This window comes from Falco biarmicus, chromosome Z (assembly GCF_023638135.1).
Source record: "Falco biarmicus isolate bFalBia1 chromosome Z, bFalBia1.pri, whole genome shotgun sequence".
Classification (NCBI taxonomy): Eukaryota; Metazoa; Chordata; class Aves; order Falconiformes; family Falconidae; genus Falco; species Falco biarmicus.
Window position 1 is genome coordinate 26,110,827 of NC_079311.1, and position 20,008 is coordinate 26,130,834.

The 20,008-nt window shown below is 39.3% G+C and overlaps 1 protein-coding gene across 1 annotated transcript in view; it reads left to right on the forward strand.

Annotated features, from left to right (window-relative positions):
* Positions 1–20,008, forward strand: part of EFNA5 (ephrin A5) — a 212,944-nt gene that overhangs the window by 81,757 nt on the left and 111,179 nt on the right. The window lies entirely within an intron of this gene.

Genomic DNA, 20,008 nt, shown 5'->3' on the forward strand with positions numbered 1-20,008 from the left:
CTACCCTTTTGTAAAAGAGGTGCCACACAGTGATGACACAAATAGTGTTGAAATCCTGTAATGGTCTCCTAAAGACCATCCTATCCCAACTGTTCTATTAATTTGTACTGAAGGAGCAACTTTAAACTACACAATAAAAAAAGGGAAAACATTGCTAGTAACAATAAGGATTCCTGTTAGTTGTAGCGAAAACTGACAGCAGCATTGTCTGGCATATACTTGAAGCTCTGCATGTGTGACCAGCATGATTTAAGCTGTAGTTTTATGGATCAGCTTGGTGTATTTATTCTGAAAGGTAGTGGGCATGGGTCTTAGCCTTGTCCTGCACAAACATGGGGGTCTGTTTTCAGTTCTCCTTGAATGGAATTGATGCAATGTCTTAGCTTCCTGAAATGTGGAAGAAATGTCAGTTTCTTGCCCCCTGGACACTTGTGAAAATTTTGTCACTGAAAGAGGGGTATTGAACTGCACAATGGTTTTGCGTTGCCCAGTAGAAGAGATGAAACCAGAACTCCTGGGCTGCAAAGCAGGCAAGAACTGTGCTGTACGCGTATGAAGCAGACACACAGGTATTTTTGCCTTGGTGTTTTTACTTCACTTTTTTTACCATTGCAGTGTTCTTTAGCTTGTTTATTTGGAAGGCAGAGAGGAAGAAGCTCTTAGCATGCTGCAGCATGTAGAAAACATTCTGTACTTCTAGAAGAAATGGTTTCTTAAGGTCAAATTTTACTTCTTTGTCTCACATAAGCAATGATCGTAAACTCAGGGAAACCACAGTGCTTAAATTTGACACTTAGAATTGTATTTAAGTACTTTCTCTTATCTACAGGCTTTGCAAAACAATGGAAATAATGATTAGCAAGTGCTAGGCAATAAAATGGACCATGGAAAATGTAGCCTGCAAGGGTAGCTACGGTTTAGAAACAAGCAGCAGCTTTACCTTTAAGTTTATAAGGAGGGCATTTTATATTTCATCCTCTTTCAACACTTGGATCATTTATTTCCCCCTGAGCAATATGAAACTGTAATGTGAAAAGGTTCTGGCCCTTCTTCCCCATCCATATTAGTGATTAACAGAGTGAGTAATGACTTCAGGTGCCTTTGTGGCACAGTGATTGCAGGAGCAGAGTCCCACCATAGTGAAATGTGGTAACAAATGTAGTGAAGTAGGAGAAAGGCAAAATTTTAAGCACAGCCAAAACGCAGATAATATCTCTGTCCTTTTGTTGTACTTGACTAAAACGAATAGTGATTCCTTAAATGTCTTTAAAAGAAAGAAAAACAGTTTAAGAATGTCCAGGGATTCTCAAATCTTTTTATTATTGAGTTGTTCTATAAAAGTCCTATTTTCCCTTCACAGTCATTTTTTAGATTTTGATAAATTTATTTGTGTGCAAGAAATTCTCTGAGGAAAATCCATATTAACCTCATGCTAGGGAAAACCAAAACAAAGCTGAAAACATTTTATTTGAGGACTAGGAATAGGCAGGATATTGGGGTATGAAGAAAAACAATATAAAAATGCCATCTTAGCAAAGCATCATCTGTGTAATTGTAATTCCAGTTGTAATTGTAATTGGAGAGAACTCTGTAACCATGCAGCACTACACGCATCTGTTTCAATAACTTTGAATTAACTTATTTCATGTTCAGACTGCTATGGGAGAGCACTGAACTATGTGGTTGGCACTGATCAATGCTAAAATACACAGGCAGGCTGTGAAGAATTTCATGGTTTTCTTGTGTACTGAGCTATCTTTTAAAATGCATCTAATTGCTCTGCCATCTAAATTCCACTTTCTCAGTCAGGATTTTGGAACTCAGTTATATGCAGTTATATGCCCAAGTTGCAACCATGACTTCTGTCAGAACAGGAAAAACTGGTTTACTGTTTATCTGCCTATGTAGATTGTGTGTACAGCCAAGTTTGTTAAAAGTTAACAGCTGGCATGTTTAGAAGAAGTTCAGCTCACTGCACAGCTTTCCTGTCTGGCTTTTAAAACACTGATTTGAATGAGGAAAGAGGGAGATCAGTTTATTCATGCCTTGACTTCTTTGCAGAGGACTATTAGCAACACAAGACTATCTCAAAAGTAGTGGTAGTACCCATGAATTGGTACCTGTCCACATGAATGAAGACCATCAACTCACTTCCTAAAGTTACTAAGATATGAATGTCAGCTAATAGGAGACCTTATGTCCTTTGTCACTATGCATGAGCAACTTGAAGTAATTTTGTGTTGCTTCTAAGCACTTCTGTATCATTTCTGACCTGTTACAGCAGCTAAGAAGTTTGATTTATTCATAGCCCTGTGTTTGAGGAAATTTCAAGACTAAAAAAAAATGTGTATATCTTTATGGAAAGAATGTACTTAGGCCATTCCTGGGCATTACCAGTCTTAAGGCATTTTGCCCAAGAGCCTCTGAAAGAAGAACTCATTCATTTTATTTATTTCTTCTTTCCATATATTTACAGGCACATGCAGCAGACAAGTATAAGACAGGATTAATAGCCCTGGAGATGATGGGTTGCTTGTGTGTCTGGTGGCTCTCTGCCTGACTAGTGAAATGCACATTGCTGCAGCAGCCTCCATCACTCACTCACTCTGGTCTATGGTCTGCAGTTGCTGTTGCAGGATGTGATCCCAGGCCCTCTGTGCAGCACAGGGTGTGGGAAGTACAACTTACTCAGCCAGTGAAGGAAGCTCAACCTCTTGGTCCATTCTGTTTTCTGCTGCTTTGCAAAGTTGTCTTATAAATACAACAATTAATGCCACGGCTTGTTTTTTTCTGTGCCTGGTTGATTGATCTTATTCTGTGCCATGCATTCAGTTTCTTGCCGGTAGGAATAAGATTGAAGTCACTGATGAATTTCGTATAGGTCAGTAGCCTGTATTTCTAGCCGTATTTCATTTGGTCAGCAGCAATGAGGACTGTACTGAGATCAGACGCCTAGAGATTACTCTATCTCTGAGCCCTCCTGCACCCCATTAGCTGTGTTCTTGCTCCATATGTTCCACTTTTTCTGAGGAACAAAGTGAATTTGTCTCACTGTCAAAGAAAATTTTGGCTAGGTATGCTTGGATTGCAATTATCAGTGAATGTGGGAAGCTAAAGGCAGTAATTAAATATCACAGAACTGCCACAGTGGCAGCTAACGCGGCTTCCCTGCTCCAGCTCTAAGCTTCCCTTTAGGACCTTTCTCCTCCCTCGGAAAACTCTGCTAACGCTGGTGGCCAGACTCATGGCTTTGCCCTGAAAGTCGTGCTGTTAATGGATAGTAACTGTATGACTTCAGTGAAGATGCAATAAAGAAGTACAGGTCTTGATTCTGGTGACACCAGATCTCCTGCATCTCCTGCTCCTCCATGCTGGGTACCTGTGCTTGAGAGAGCACACCATGGGAAGCACTTCTAACCACAGCAGAACCTTGCTCATCTGGAGTGAACTGGGAGGTGCTAGCAGGATTTTATCCTCTGTGAAATGGAGACACTGGGTCAAGGCAGTTTATTGCTCCCCAAGGTACTGCCTGTCAGCTGTGCAGCATCGCCAGACTGCTAGGCAGTTACCTGTCTGCTGTCATAGTCATAGAATGGTTTCAGTTGGAAGGGGCCTTTAAAGGCCATCTAGTCCAACCCCCAGCAATGAGCAGGGACATCTTCAACTAGATCGGGTTGCTCAGAGCCCTGTCCAACCTGACCTTGAATGTTTACAGGGATGGGGCATCTACCACCTCTCTGGGAAGCCTGTTTCAGTGTTTCATCACCCTCATTGTAAAAATGTCTTCTTTACATCTAGCCTGAACCTACCCTTTTTGAGTTTAAAACCATTACCCCTTGTCCTGTCACTACAGGCCCTACTAAAAAGTCTGTCCCCATCTTCCTTGTAAGAGCCCTTTAAGCTGCTACAAGGTCTCCCAGAGCCTTCTCTTCTCCAGGCTAAACAACCCCAACTCTTTCAGTCTGTCCTCACAGGTGAGGTGCTCCAGCCCTCTGATCATCTTTGTGGCCCTCCTCTGGACCCACTACAACAGGTCTGTGTCTTTCCTGAACTGGGGACCCCAGAGATGGATGCAGTGCTCCAGGTGAGGTCTCACTGGAGTGGAGAGGAGGGGAGAACCACCTCTCTCAACCTGCTGGCCATGCATCTGTTGATGCAGCACAGGATACTGTTGGCTTTCTGGGCTGCCAGTGCACATTGTCGACTCATGTCCAGCTTTTCACCCATCAGTACCCAGAAGTCCTTCTCTGCAGAGCTGCTCTCAATCCCTTCATCCCCCAGCCTCTATTGATAGCAGGGGTTGCCCCTGCCCAGGTGCAGCGTTGACCTTGTACTTGGCCTTGTTGAATCTCACAGGGTTCACGTGGGCCCACTTCTCAAGGTTGTCCAGGTCCCTCTGAATGACATCCCAAAACTATCTCTAAGCCTATCTATTTGAATCCCTGTTAGCATTAGAGGGGTGCATACATTTAGTGGACAGTGCAGTCCATCTCCTGGGAAACAGCTAATTGGATCTTATTATATATTCCTGTTAAATTTGTGAAAACTTGCATATCTGATAATTGTTATCCACAATCTGTGAATAAATATTATTATTGTGTGGAATATGCGTGCACTAGATGGTAGGATGTAAGTCATCCAGCTACTCTAAGGGAGGTAAATGTTATGTTATACTTACAGACTAATGAGTCTGTGTGTAGCCCAGCGTCTTCGTTGGCATTACAAGCATGCCATAGCTTGTAAGTCAGGGTTTATGTGATGCTGCCTTTATTAGAAAGAGTCTTTTTTGTGTCTCAGGGTGTTGGGGGGGTGACCATTTGTGTTATTTTCAACATGTTACAATTTTCAGACAGAGAAATATGGTGCAGTATTTTCCATGCTCTGTGTTTGCAATAAGAGGAATTACACAAAGAGCTGCTTTTTCTCACAGTTTGATTGAAACAATCCTGCTTATATCGGCTAGATTGTCAGCTCAGGCTGGTCTCCAGCTCCTTTCCTGCCTCATTTTTCCATCCATCATTCCTGAGAGCACAGAAGGAGGAATAGATATACTGTTCTGTGCTTGCTTAGGCCTTGGCAAATAACAATTCATCAACATCCTAGCTTTAAAAAAGGACCATTCTTTGGCTTGAAAGAGCATTACAATTTACCCAGTTTTCCCTGGTGTCAGAAAAATCACATGACCGGATCTAAAACAAAGACAATCCTGCAATATATTCTTGGAGATATTAATAAAAATAACTGCTGTGTGGAAGGGAAAGTGTATGAAAGCCCTTGTTGGGTGACCTTGATATTTTGTGGATATTTCTTGGAGAAAAATGTTTCAAAATAATATTCCCCTTGCACGCCTCCCAAAGCAAGAACAAAAAAATTAAACCCCACAAAATGTTGCTAGGAGGTTTTCTTTCTATAGAGGCTCTTTTATTATTATATTTTCAGAGCTGTTGTTACACTGGGGAAGACTAATGTAATCAAACCAATTGGCTGCCGGAGATCTTTTTTAACGCACTGCTTTGGACACAGTACATATGCTCTGCAAATAAATACAGAATTAGTGTTCCTGTTGGAAGCACTTAGTGAGAATGAGTGATTTGTCTTCCTTATGAAAGGTGCATATATTTCTTCTGTTAGCTGTTTATCAGACTGCTGGTTTTCTGCTTATGGATTCTGAGATGGGATTCATCATTTGTCAGCTTGTGAGCAGATGTTCTCGAGACAACCAAATTGATCACAAAGATGAACTGAACAGCGGTACCAATGTTGGAGGGCAGCCTTTACAAACTATATCTCTGTCCTGTTCTGGCCCCTCCATCCTCTTATTTTCAGTCATTAACTGTCCTTCAGAAAGTTACAAGAGGAAAGAAGAACCTTGTTCGTGTGTGTGTGTGTGTGCACGTGCACAAGTTTGGTTCTATTTGGAGAGACAGTCTCAAGCACAAGACAAAAAGCAGGGAATGGCTGAGTCTGTAGGGAAATGTCTCTGCTGCAAACCAATCTATAATGCCGTCAGGGAAGGCAACGTTTAGTATCACTACTCTTTTTTTAATAAAACAAAAGAAAACAAATCCCTGGCATGCAAACTGCAGAGTTATAACTCTTTGGGAAGTATTGCTTGCTGTTTTATCAAGCAGTTGCTGTGATGATTTACTTGATTTGTTTGTCTGGTGTGCATATCAGTGCTTCAGCAAAGTTGATAGGAAGCGAGGGATAACATGTTACTTGTCAAAACCAACTTTCAAAAGTTTGATTTGGTCTTAGCGGATACAGAAAATAACTGCTGGAGCTGTGTTGATTACACAGCCATTAAAGACCTTTCTTGCCAAAAAAACCCTTCCTTTTGCGCTTGTGTGCTGTTGAAAATTGTGGGCTGGTGCCAGAGGATTGAAGAGCTAAACACATGCTGCTGAAGAGCTACATGTGGCTTTCAAATGACAGGTTTCTGACCCCAGCCTTAAGTAATTAACAGCAGCCCCTGGAATGATGCAGTACTCAGTAAGAATTGCTGAGAAGAAATACCTGTCCTTCTTCAAAAAATTGAAAGGTTTGGAAGCAGGCATTCTTCTTTATTTAGAGCTCAGAGCAGAAATGGAGTACTTTGTAACCTTTGTAAATGGATTGGGGCAGGAAGGAGAGGGGCTGTTGTGAAATGTCCTGGTCAGAATGGTGGATGAGGGAGCACATTGTGTTCAGTGCTCTACAAACAAGATTGGTATAAAAAAAAATGTGCTTAGAAATAGTTGAATATTTGTCCTTTAGAAACTGGAAATCCTGTACATGGTTTTGTATTTAATACGGGTCTGAATGTTTTCTGCAGCATGGGGTTTTTATTTCATCATGATTTTCTTCATTTGTGCCAGAAAATAGGAGGATGAACTGCTTAACCTTTTTGATACCAGTATAATTTCATGCAGATATTCTGAAGACAACCAAATTGATCACAAAGATGAACTCAACAGTGGTACCAATGTTGGAGGGCAGCCTTTACTAACTGTATCTCTGTCCTGTCCTGGCTCCTCCATCCTCTTATTTTCAGTCATTAACTGAAGATGCACAAACACGAGGCTTTTCATACAGCAGCTGATGTAGTAAATATATATGGCTAGCAGCTGAGATCACAAAATGCATGCATCGCTTGGCATGCCAAGGCCTGATGCACACTGTCAGCTGCGTTTGTTACCACTGTACTGAAGTGTATTCAGTGCAAACAGTAAATATCATAGGTAGGCTAGTGTGAAGCCACAGGTTATAAATGAAGAGGAGATTATGGCTTTTTAGGGTGACTTCTAAGAAATTGTGTCTGTCCACAATAAAACGGGATCCTTCCTTGATCTGCAGTCCAGTTTTCGAAAGGTTAAAAAGAATTGCTTTCGAAGTTCACAAAAATCCAATATTTGCTTTTTTCCAGGCAAACGACAGAGGTTTCTTTCTTGCTAGCTGCCTTTCCTTGAATGAACGAATATTAAGTTCAGTGTCTTGAATTCATTTTTAAATTAATACCAGGCCCAGCTCTGTCTCTGACTCGTGTCTTGATATCAATCTTTTCAAAAAATGCTTCTAAATTCTAATGTTTTCATGTTTTTATCACAGTGCCAAACTTCAGATATTTTTCTCAGGTGCCTTTTTATGACTGGTGCTGGCTTTCTCAGGAGCTGAGGGTCCTCAGAATATCTTATGGCCTCTTTTTCAATGTCTCGAGTTGGGCACTCCAGACTGACGCACAGAATTAATGGACACTTTGGAAATATAGCTTTTAATCTCTGTGCCCTAGTTTCCTCTTGTAAAATGCAGGTTTATAATACTTGAATGCATCAGATGGGAATATGGGGTTGTGAGGATTAATTAGTTAATTTTTAAAAGTAGTTTACACGTGTGAAGTGCCATAGAAATGCTGATAGGAGTTCTTGCTGCTGCTGTTTTTTTCCCTTCTGCCTCCTACCTTTCATTAGTATGTTTGACCTGGTTAAAGATAAAATAAATTAGTCATCTAACCAGATTGTCTCTGTGTTCCTTCCTATATGTCTTAGATATCTCACACCTTTTTCTCCTGTTCTTCACCTTACTACTTAAGGACCTTTCACAAAAGATGAATATTCATAGCCAATTGCTTGCAGTTACCTGAAGGATTCTTGGGTCCTTCTCTTCCAAAGTAAAAACGCTGCTTTGGTTAGAAATTTTGTTGTTGAGTGATTTATTATTTTATTGATTTCCTTCACGATGTAGACCTAGTTGCAGTGGCGTCTTCTTGGACAGAAAGTGGTACAGTTTATTGTATGGTAATAAGCTACTTTATCCCCACTAGGCACAGAAGAAATATGATTTAGTAAGTGAAGTAAACTTTTTAAAAAGGGTTTCTGTGTGGTTTTAGGCAAATGGCTTAACCTAGACTTTTCACAGATGATTACTAAACTGCATGTTCTTCATTTTCTGGGTGACTTGAGTTGAAACTATGGGAATCTGCAAAAATACTGAACTCTCACAGGTGCAATTGTAGTCAATGGGAACTACTCTTTGAACATGAGTGACAAAGTGCTAAACACCCTGAACCACTGCAAATTGGGGGTCCCAGATCGGTCACTCTTAGCATTATTCTTTTTCTGGCACAATTCCATCTCTGTACAGTACGGTTAATAATACCTTTCATCTGACAGAAGTGTTAGAATCTAAGCTTTATCAATATTTGCAGCCTAAGCAAATACTGGTGTAGGAGGCAATGAGGAGTTTCTGACTTTTTTTTTGTTGCAAGGCTGTTTTTTAAATAGCGAGGGGGGGAAAACACCTCAGTTCTGTTAATTGAAATGTTTTCTGAAAAAAATTAACTGTTCCTTGAACAGACTCTTCTCACTCTCACTGATAGAGGCAGGGGTCCCATAGGACAAATAGTACTATAATCATGTGGTTACGGACTATAATGTAGTAGATGCAAACTGAGACCAAGGTAAAATGCCACATTTTTAGCATTTCCTAACTTTGAAAAGCTTGAATTTGCAATCTGGCAAATGTTTTTAACAGTGCTCTGAAGTGTGTGAGTGCATCTTTTTTTGTAACAAATCAAACTGCTGGAGATCATTGGGAATGCTAGAATTTGTTATTCACTCCATAGTTATCTGCTATTTGAGCTAACTGAATAAATGTTAATAACAGCAGGTTGTCATATTTGCACAGTAGCACTGTGCAGGGAAGGATCTGCTGATGGGCTTTGAGATACCTTCTGACAGCGGGGTAGTGGTGGGAGTTGGGAATCTCCATGCCAGGCTCTATAGGGAAGCATCTTCTGATGGGCAGAGATTCTACTAGCCTTCCTTCTGCCTTCTCATCTGTACTGTCCAGTGTTAATCTTTTTTCCTGTTTAAAATACTCAACAGCAATGTTCCAATTGATGAAAATTGTGCAAAATAAGAATGATATTAAAAACTGGGGTTTATGAATGGAAAATATTGTATTATCTCCATAGATGTTGCCTCCAGTGTTACTTTCAATGTAAATGTCTTTGTGGGAAGATCTGATGTGTTTCTCCAGTTGCAGTAGTTTTATATGTTATTGTTCAGTCCTGGTGCCAGGACTGTGGTAATAATAACAAACAAATTTATAAAAAAAAAGAACAGAAATCCTGGGTGTCATGCTTCCATCTGCAGAACAGTAGCTGACCTCCTGTTACGGAAGCCCATGTTATATAGCTTGTTGTTTGGGGGTTGAATTACTGAGAAGACTATGCTCAAATGTATATGGTCCTAAATTCGAAAAAAATAGGCTGAACCCATAGCAATTAATATACCTGAAGACCATGTACATTTTCCACATAAAATCCTTACGTAGCTATTTAAAATCTCATTCTTCTCCCGCCCCGCCACCATAAAGATGCAAAGATAAAGTGCTGAATAGCGCTATAAGTGGACACATTAAAATAAATCGGAGAGTTGCTGATGCTACTTGCAAAAGATTCAAGAGTAGGAGTGATTGTTTTTTTTCCTGTCTTCTATTTTTATATAAGCAATTCAGTTTTGTACTCAAGAAAGAGAGAGACAGAGAACCCCTGTGTCAAAGAGACACCTTTGCCAGTGCACACTGATTCTGGTCTTCAGAGCTCCAACTATTTTCATTTTTGACCTCTCCTGAGAAGAAACTGCCAGATGTCAGCTTGCTTTAAGCTTTTTTTTTTTTTTTTAAATAATTTATTTTTTATCTGACATGAGTTCCGTACACCAATGAACAGTTGAATTTGCCTATTATTATTGCTTCTTATTATCTTAAGCCTCCGTCCCTTCCATGTTTATGCATGAGCTCGACTGACTTGGTTTTCCATATGAGCTCTGGTGAAGTTTCTTACATGAACAAACTCACAAGCCTTTGTGTTTGTGGGATCAGAGTAAGGGAGAAAGAGCAAAGGGATCAGGGAAGAGAGTTTGAATTCAGCTCTTCAGTCCTGAACGTTAACAGTAAAAAATACTATCTTGCCCCTCTTAAGGGGAAATGTTCTTGAACTGGATCAAAAAAATCCATTAATGACATGAAACTGAGAAATGAGTATCATAGGTATTTTCTAAGGTGCTACACTAATCGTAAGAACGCAGGCTTGGATTCTGTTTACTTGGTGAAGCACATATGAAGGCTATTTGCTACTAGTAGACAAGGCATGCCTTTTCTATCTGCCTGCGTGATGTAGGCTTTTTGCATACATTTGAGTTTAGCATTCCTGTCTTCACTGGACCAGGTCCTGGAATCTGCATCTTCCTTTTTTTCCCCTCCTTTGGAAATGGAGACTTGTGGTCCTCTACACAGCAAGCTCTTGATGTGCCTAAAGGACTATATAAAAAGAATATTTTACATACATTTCTCTTTGTCAGTACCATGATATTATTTTGTCAAAGTATTTTTTACTTCCTGAAACCCTTTGTCATTGCTTCCCACAAGTCTTTTCCAGTTATAAAACAAAAACATAGACAAAACTGCTGTTTCAGAAGAAGATGGTTGAGAAAATATAATTAGGATATAAAATACAGTCTCCTACTGTTCTCTTTGTTCTTTTGTCCTCTCAGTGATGAGTTGTAGTCCAGGGCTGTGATGAAAAAAGTTCAAGGCCATAACCCATGAAGACGGTGGCAAAACAGTGCAGGACCAGGAACATTGTTGATAGAACTGGAAAGTTTAATGTTGAATGTATTGAAGTCACATTAACTTGTAGTTCTCATTACTGGCTATAATTAACACGAGTCTTTACATGCCCAATATTATACTGTAATTTGTGCAATGAAAACCTGAAAGAGATTAGCTCTCAGGCCTAGCCTTGAACTGGGACATACAACGTAAGTTTTCTTCAAACTTAGGAAGGTGGTAATAGTAAATGCATAAAACTTAAGGAAGATCCTGAATCTCCCAAATAAGTCTTCTGTTTGAAGGTGTGGCTTGAAAGGCTTTATTGTCCTCATATGCTTATAACACCTGTGAACTGGCGGGCTGTAATCCAAGAGTAGTTCACTGATAGTATGTGACTGTAGTTCTGCTTATATCTACATGCATAGGAATTGTATTTCAGCATAAGCAGCATTTCATACTACAAGAAGTGGCTAGAATTTTTTTGGTCTTTGAAATTCCCTCATTTCTGTTTTTTCATCTCAGTCTGTCAGGCCATCTGTCTCAGTGCACAGAATTTCCTAGCCTTCCTAAAATAGTTTGGAAGAAATAGTCATGGCCATAAGATAGCTAATGAGTCTTCTAGTGTGAAATGCACTATAATAGCTGTGGCTGGTACCTGCTCAAAGTGTACAAAGCAACTAAAGCTACAGACTAATTTTTTTTTGAAGGTTATTTTGAATACTCATGGTTTGAAGCTTGTTCTAATAGCAAAACAGCAGTAGCATAGCCATTGGCTGTAGTAATATATCCGTACTTGGTATGGGTTTATAAAATTATTTAGAGTATAAATGGTCCAAATCTTTTCAAGATCTTTGTAAAGCCCAGGAGGATTTTTCATAAATCCCTTTTGTGTACAGGAGTAGTTTCTTTGCAAGACAGTGATCGTGAATTGCGAACACTCCCAGGAAACTGAACTGATGTTCATTGCTGCCTCTTGCAGCTCTGCCATTAGCTCTTGAAAGATGGGCATAATTCCTTGTGCATGCAGTGCAAGCTATAGCTCCTTGCATTTTCTGTGTAAGAGCTTCAGCTCCCCTAAAAACATAATTAAATTAGCATGTGTTGTGCCCTTAAACAGTCCAGACATGTAAAGCATAGTTATCTTGCTGAGAAAATGATCACAACAACATTCAAAGAGCCCAGTATCTCCCAGCAATCTCCCAAGGACATCTCAATGTGGCGTGACCTTTTCAGGATAAATGGGATTTTAAATTCAGCCTTTTCATTAGTGTCCTCTCTGTGTATTATGTCTTGCAAGTTGGAGCGAGCTTTGAAGCTGTGAATGTTGTGGCAGTGGCTATTGTTTCTGTAGTGCATTGTTAATTGTAATAGCAGGAAATGTGCAAGCCATATCAAAACAAGTGAGAAGAGGGCAGAGACAGAAGCCCGAAGGGAGAAAACTTCAAAGTGAATGTAAACAGAAAAGGTGCAAAAACTGCAATTATGTTATAGAGGAGTGAAGCTGTATAGGCAAACCAGTCGTACACCCCACCCCCACCCCACCCCCCTGCCCCATAAGAGAGTAATATGGAAGCATCAGCAGCCAAACTATTTACATCCCTGAAACATGTTTTGCTCTGAAGGGAGTATTTAACTCTCTCTGAAGAGGTAAAGAAGAGCAAGCCATTGATCTCAGTGCAATGCAGAGCACTTGCTTGAATGCTGAAAAGATGCAGTATATATATCTGAAATACAGTGTTGATCACAGGGTTACACTGTGTATATCTGGTACCAGACATATTTTTGTAGTTAAATGAGCAAAAGTGGAATAAAGTAAGTAGTTGGAATAGGCCACTAAGCCTTTCTGCTGGCCCTATTTTGGGAAAAGGGTCGTGATCAAAGAATTATTTCACTGATTCAAATGAAGCAGACCAGAGGATCAAAACTGACTCAAAGAGCAAAGCATGGTGGTACAGAAATTATACTAATACAGACAGAAATAATGCTTGTTATTGTTATTAAGATAAAAGGAGGTGCTTAAGGAAAAGTACATTTCTATAAATGGACTAAACATACCTGAAAATATTTTACATCGACTATACTTAATAGCAAAATTGTAGCTCAAATGTGACGTGCATTTGCAAATAAGAGTTGTAGTTCTGTTAAGCTTTTGTTCATTTCTGATCTGTGCTTTGATTTCTGTGGGCTCATTGAGATTGTGGATAACTAAAGCTAGGGTATGGTGCTCCTTGAAGGCTAAAAAGAAATTGTGGGAAGAAATGACTGGGATCTTAAGAATGCTCTTCAAGCAATGTCATCAGTTTTAAAAAACATCTTCATTTGTATTTTTAAGGCCAGTTATAACATGCTCAGTCACTGTTATTTCCCACTTTCTGTTCTCTGACTGTGATGCTCACAGGTGAGAGACAGGGAGGCAGAATGTGAAGGATGCGTGTGGGTAGGCTTGGACAAACAAAATCTTTAGTTATAGAAAAAAGATAAGGTTTTTTGGAGTTCAGGGATTTTTTTCTTTCTGTTTAGGTGTTAAGATTATTTGCAAGGGTGGTTGTGAAGGGGAAGAAAAAGTGCATATTCTCGCTTTCTAATTTGAGCAAACTTTGAAATTGAAACAGTATGTAAAAGATTGTCTACATAATGTCAGTTGGAGTACTCACTTTGTAACATTTAAATAACATAATTGAATGGTTAAGTAACATCACAGCTATGCAGTATTAAAAAAGGGAAAGAATCAGAAAGAAAAGAAAATGGGAGTCAGGACTCCATTTTACTTTTAATTCTGCTAGTCCATTTTTATATGGAGAGCACACAGTTAAGATTAGAAGCACTAAAAAAATAATGTATGGATAAATTTAAGAGGGTTTTTTTCACTGTTCAACTCAGATGATATTAAGACCTTTTCTAATGACTTCTCAATTATAAAGGTCTCACTGAATTTTGAGAGAATCTGGGGGTGAGGGGAAGGTATTCTAAGCAACACTATGTTGTGTGGTGCTATTTTAGTCTTTCTTTGGTTAAAGTAGGTATTTTATTTCTTAATGTCCATGATTCATTTAAAGGGATTCTCCTTATTAACACTAGTTGCCAACAGTCATTATGGTTTTGACCTGTGGGATGCATTAGTTAGATTTTATATCAACCCTTCTGTTTTGCTCTCTTCCTGTGTTCCTGCCTTTTCCTACCAAATGAACAAAATTGTATATGCTTACTAAGAAATTCTTATTCCATGTCCCTTTTATGTGCCATACCTTCGCTGTATTCCTTACTTGTTGAGTGTGTAAAAATTTAAATATTACTGCCTTATTGGAGGGTTTGGACAGCAACGGTGAGAGATAAATCATGAAGTAGATATGGGTATGAAGAATACCAGACAGACATGCTAGTGGAATTGCATGAACTGGAAAGTGGAAGTTGCTCAGATGTTAGGGAAAAGAGAAATAGATGCCCTGTATTTCTCCTGGAATTATCATGCTGGTGACAGAAGCTGTAAACATCTTCCTAAATTGAAAATGAACCTATCTCTGCTATTGGTATCAAAATTTGCAATCCAGCAGTGTTTATAGAAGTCATTAACAGCTGCTGTACTTAGTCCTGAATATCCAGTGTTTACCTTCACTCCCTATGCTATTCCCTCAGCTACGCATATGCCTCCTTCCAGTGCAGAAGAAGAGTTAGGTCCTAGGCTGTGTTCTTGATGTAGCAGAGAGCACATTATGTCTTGCCACATGTGTGTTAAACTGTATTTATGGTGAAAGTCAGGGTCTTGATATGCTCACTGTTCCCCATTTTAATTGGTTTTATCTGCGGCTATCATAACTGTCTTATCTCTGCAGACAGTTGCATGGATAATATTTGGAGATCAGAATTCAAGCCCAGCCACCCAGTGTCATCCAGCAATTAAGTGTTATTTGATAGTTCTGTCTGTGGCTCAGGTGCCGAGGAGCTCTCTTCTCTGGTTGACAGTCTTTATAGCATCATAAAACATTTATCAGGGGAAATCTGGATATGGAAGGCTTTCCGAATGGAAATGGGTTGAAAAGCCTGGGCAAAGTGCAGTTTGAGCTCTTGTGGCAGTTCAAATCATTGACTGTTGGCTAATGACCATGCAGTTCAGGTCTGGAAGATGTTTAATTATTTCTGTTATTGCGTTCAGTGAAGGAATAAAAAAGCTTCTGTCTCCGTGACATGGATGCTTAATGTGTACTATGAGAGAGAACGTTAAATGTTTCAGTATTGCTTTTCTCATGGTTAATTTAATCTTTCATATGAGAACTATGTAAAAAACATACTATGTGTATGGGAATACTGGATGACTGCAGTCTAACTGCATAAATCCAATTAATTGCAGTTGCAACTCCCCAGGTGATTCACTGGTTGATTAGGTAGTCGCTCTGTTATTTTATTGGGGTTTTGGCTTTTTTTCCCTACTATATGTTGAAAGAAACAAAAACATTTCATAAAGAAGCTGTGGAGGGAACATGACACTTGGTGTAAATAGAGTTTGCAATGACTGTAGCATTTCTTTAGATCCTTTTTTTGTACTAATACTGTTTCTTACTTCTCCCTGCCTGCCTAGGGAAAAATGAGGTAGATACACTAAGGGTTCTGTGTCTTAGATGTTTTAATTGTTCATTGTGCCTTGTAGGTGGATTAACTATTGTAGAGCCTGATTATTTCCTTCTTTTTATCTAGTGCAGATGAGGGCAGAGACAAAAGAATGACAAATGGGATTGCTGAGTGGAGCACTGATCAATAGAGAGTGCTGTCCATTTGGGTAATGGACATCTCTGTCATATCAGCTGTTAAAAGAATTCAGTTGAGATGGGTCCCTGTAGATCTACAAACTGTAAACCATCCAGTACAAGAACCATTACTCTACACCCCTAATATATAGAGGTAAATCTCAGGAGCTCTGTCTTTGAGATGCTAGGAGCTCTCATTTGCTGAATTTATTAGGGTTTTGGTGGGGTTTTTTTATAATAATCCATTGCCTGGAGACAGCACTTCTTCTCTTGAAAGGAAAGATATATTCACATACATGTTATGAAGATCATCATGCTTGTTTTGTTTAATAGAAGCAATAGCTCTCCAGTTCCCCTGTAGCCAAAGAAAGTAATAGTTTTCTTTAAGAAGACTGATAAATAGCTTTATCCTCTTGGAGCAGTTGTGAATAACTAGTATGACATTTTCTAATGATTGTTCAGGAGTCCCCTTGAGTTTGAAGGTGGCTACATTCCTCCCAAGTTACGCCAATTGGGCTGTCATCATCATCTTTGTGAAGTACATAAGCCAGTGATGTTTAGACTGGCTTTAGAATGAATCTTTTCTGATCATCGTAACATAAATCCTTCCCTGCCCATGAACGGTCAGATTTTCTGAAACTGCACTCATGGGCCCTTTGGACTGCACAAGCTCCAGGCAGAAGGCTGAATAATACAGTTCTTTTGGCCTGACACTCCCCATCTCTGCAAGATCTTCTAAAAGCCCATGCTCCAGTGTGGCTGGATCAGCTCATGAAGATCTCACAGGAGAAAGATTTCCCTGGCAGACAACTGAAGACTTTTGAGGTGAAAAAACATCTCTGTATCTCTCCATCCTTGATCACTTTTTTTGAGTTTTGTGTGATGGGATCCTCTCATCATTGGCTCCTTTTTACATGCTTTTTAGTCTTTCACATGTGCCTTCTTCAAGCTAGCAGGAGCTGTCGTGCTTAATAGGGCCTCTCCTGCCATTTGTTTTCCTTTACTCCCATTCTCATTCAGAGTATAATACTACTTTCAGTCTTGATTCTTTTTTCTATGTCCCCTGTGTTTCCATTCAACATGCTACTGCTTCTCAGCGCTCTCGTTGTTAATTCTCAGGTCAGTATATTCCATCAATGGCTTTCCTGTAACTGCTGTCCAACAAGAACCAGGAATATTCTTTCCAGATATTACTAAGCAGAGTAAATTGAATAATTCCCTCCCACTTCAGAAATGAAGGCACCAGGATGTGGTTTGTTTTTTCTAAATTTGGTGGCAAATCTACAACAGTTAAAAAGATCTGTCAAGAAAGGGTCCTGTAGCATGTGAGGAAAAAAAGTTTTGAGAAAATCTGAAAGTAAAGGGGGCTAAAATACATAGGTAAAAGTTTAAATATACCTACATTTATAAAAGTAGTAATTTTAGCATTTAATTTTAGTGGGAGTGGTTTTGGATTATTGTTACTACATGCCATCTTGCCATTTTGGAGAGGCTTCTTGTTGCATGTGTAACTGTTTTCTGTGCTGATTATTCTCTCAAGTTAAATCTTTCTCTGAAGTAAGATCCAAGGCCAAAATGGTAAGCTTTTGTTAGGCGGTTATTACTTAACTGTTGAGGTACATCTTATTTTTAGGTTTATATTGTTTACTTTTCAGATGATAAATTGAGAAGGACGTGGAATGAAGTGTGCTGTGTGGCAGTGAAGACCCAAAACTGCACTTTAGCTAAAACCTTTGTTGTACCTTAATTTCCTTTCCTCAGTTACTTCCTATTTCTTTTTATTTATCATCCTTCAGTGTTACCATCCCATCTTTGTCTGATACAGCCAGCGTTAGCCCCGACTACCGTGTTTGTATGTAAGAAACTGTTTCAAAAATTACCCCAGAGGCAGAGATTACACAATATTGAAAATATGATGCTGGCACAAATTAGAAAAAAAGGGAGGGAAAAGGATCAAGGAAAAGGGCTGAGAAGTTCGTAGTCCTTTTTGAAGCTGGAGGCTAAACTTTTGTGTTTCCCTAATTGAATTCAATGGGATAAAGTTTTCATTTGAGTCAGAGAAATTAGTTGAAAAGTGAGATTTACTTTATTGCTCTTTTCAACCTCTTATCTATTTTTCCTTTTGTCTAATTTTTCTGCATCAGCTGATTAAGTTAAACATTTCTGCTTCTGTTCATTAGCTGGAAAATCCGGGTTAGAGGGATCAACTGAAGCAAAGGTAGGTTAGTAGTTTGAGTACACAGGGTATGGTTAGTGGAAAATAATTCTACTATACTGATTATTTGTTTACTCCATCACTTTAATTCATACTTTATCTGAATTAATTAACTTTATGATTACATAAGAAGTGCTTACCTATAGATTAATAATCACATGGTGCCCTTGAACCTTAAGTAGTTTACATAGTTTGGTGTCAGCATAATGCCAGGATGATGTGGTTAGTACTTTTGTGTTTGATATAACACATTGTTCTTATTTACATCATGCTTTCTGATACCTTTTGATTTAAAGCATCCACTTTGCTGGGTACTTTATCACTGCTATGCTCTAAAGGCCTTCACATTGTTGTTTACAGATTAGCTGATGTGTGTCAGTGTATGGGGCACTGAACGTCATACTTGCTTTTCTGTGTTGTGCACTACAGAGCTGAATCTAAGAGAACTTCCATGAGCTGTATGCTAGCATATCCATCCCAATCCTTCCATCTTCTGCTGTACACATTATGGAGTACACAGAATGTAATTTTTATTTCTTCTGCTTTAATGATTTCTAGTTAAAATTAGTTGTTCTCAAGTAGCCTACAGTAACTGCTACCTGCTAAATCCATTCTCAAATGTAACCGTTGTGAAGAGTAGATTTTCACTGGGCAGTCAGATGCAGGTCATTCATTTTCAGCACTGCTGTTTGACTGTTAATGAGGTCATGACCCAAATGGCAAGAGTGATTTTACCTATCAAATGTCCTACGTATCCCAACAGGCTGCTCACTTTCAGCCAGGGGTCTTCACCAGTAATTGTCCCATGTAGCATTCTCACTCCATTGCTTTGCCTTTTATGCTTACCTTCTAAATAGTAGACAATTCCTTATGCTCCTCTCTACCATCATTTATCTTCAGCAGGACTCATAAAACAAAGCTGTCCCCATACTCCATTAATCTCCATGTCCTGAGCCTAATTGATGTACATACCTGTTTTGTCTACGGACTACCTGTTTCCCATCAGTATGTTTCTTAGCTGGCCCTTAGTTTGAGGCGCGTCACTCCCCCTTGTTACTAACCTTATACAAATGTGCTGTTCCCTTGCTCATACAACTGACATTTATTTATAGCTGACATACTGGGTGTGTGTGTGTGTGTGTGTGCGTGTGTGTGCGTGCGCACGCGCATTGAGGGGAAGGAAAAATATGATATCCACAAAATAGGTTGCCTAGCATAACAAATGCAGGTTATGTATGGATTTTTGAAACCTTACAGAACTATGAGGTATCTTTCCTCTGGTGTGCCCTTAAGGTCCAGGGATTATGTCGAAGTACACTCTGAAAAGACAATCTTCTTGTGATTCTTCTGTTGTTTACTGTCTTTTCTGTTGCTTTTGCTGTGGCATGCAGTTTTGTACACTGGATATGGATGGTGCATATTGTGCTCTCATTTTTAAAACTGTACACTCAAAAGGAAACAGAGTAATAGTGGTATGCGTCCTGTAACTAGAACTGTGTTAAAAATAATTCGTTTTGCTTTGTATTCTGTGGCAGGCTAGCTGCATAACCTTGGATAAGCCAGTTACTTTTTTTGTTCCTCCATTCTCTGTCTGGTAAAATCGAAATTATTTTAATTCCATTTTGCACCACCAGTAGGGTCGGGCAATTTATAGGTGCTTGTGGTATTTGAATGATAAGTATGGCACTGGAGCTGTCCAGATACCCAGATGATCTTAAATACTGAGACCCTGAAGAGACAGTCCCAACAAAACAGCATCCATTTCCCACAGCAGAAAGCCGTATTCTGCAGTTCTGAACCAATGCTTTTGAATTTTAGATTTTAAAATGTCTTGATTTAAAACAGACACACATGCACACACCCCAAAAACCCTAAAATAGGTATCCTAGACTTGGCTAGTAAAGTCCGCACACTTCCTCTTATGAAAAAAGTGGAGAAAGTAAGTTTTAGGCTAAACTTGTTA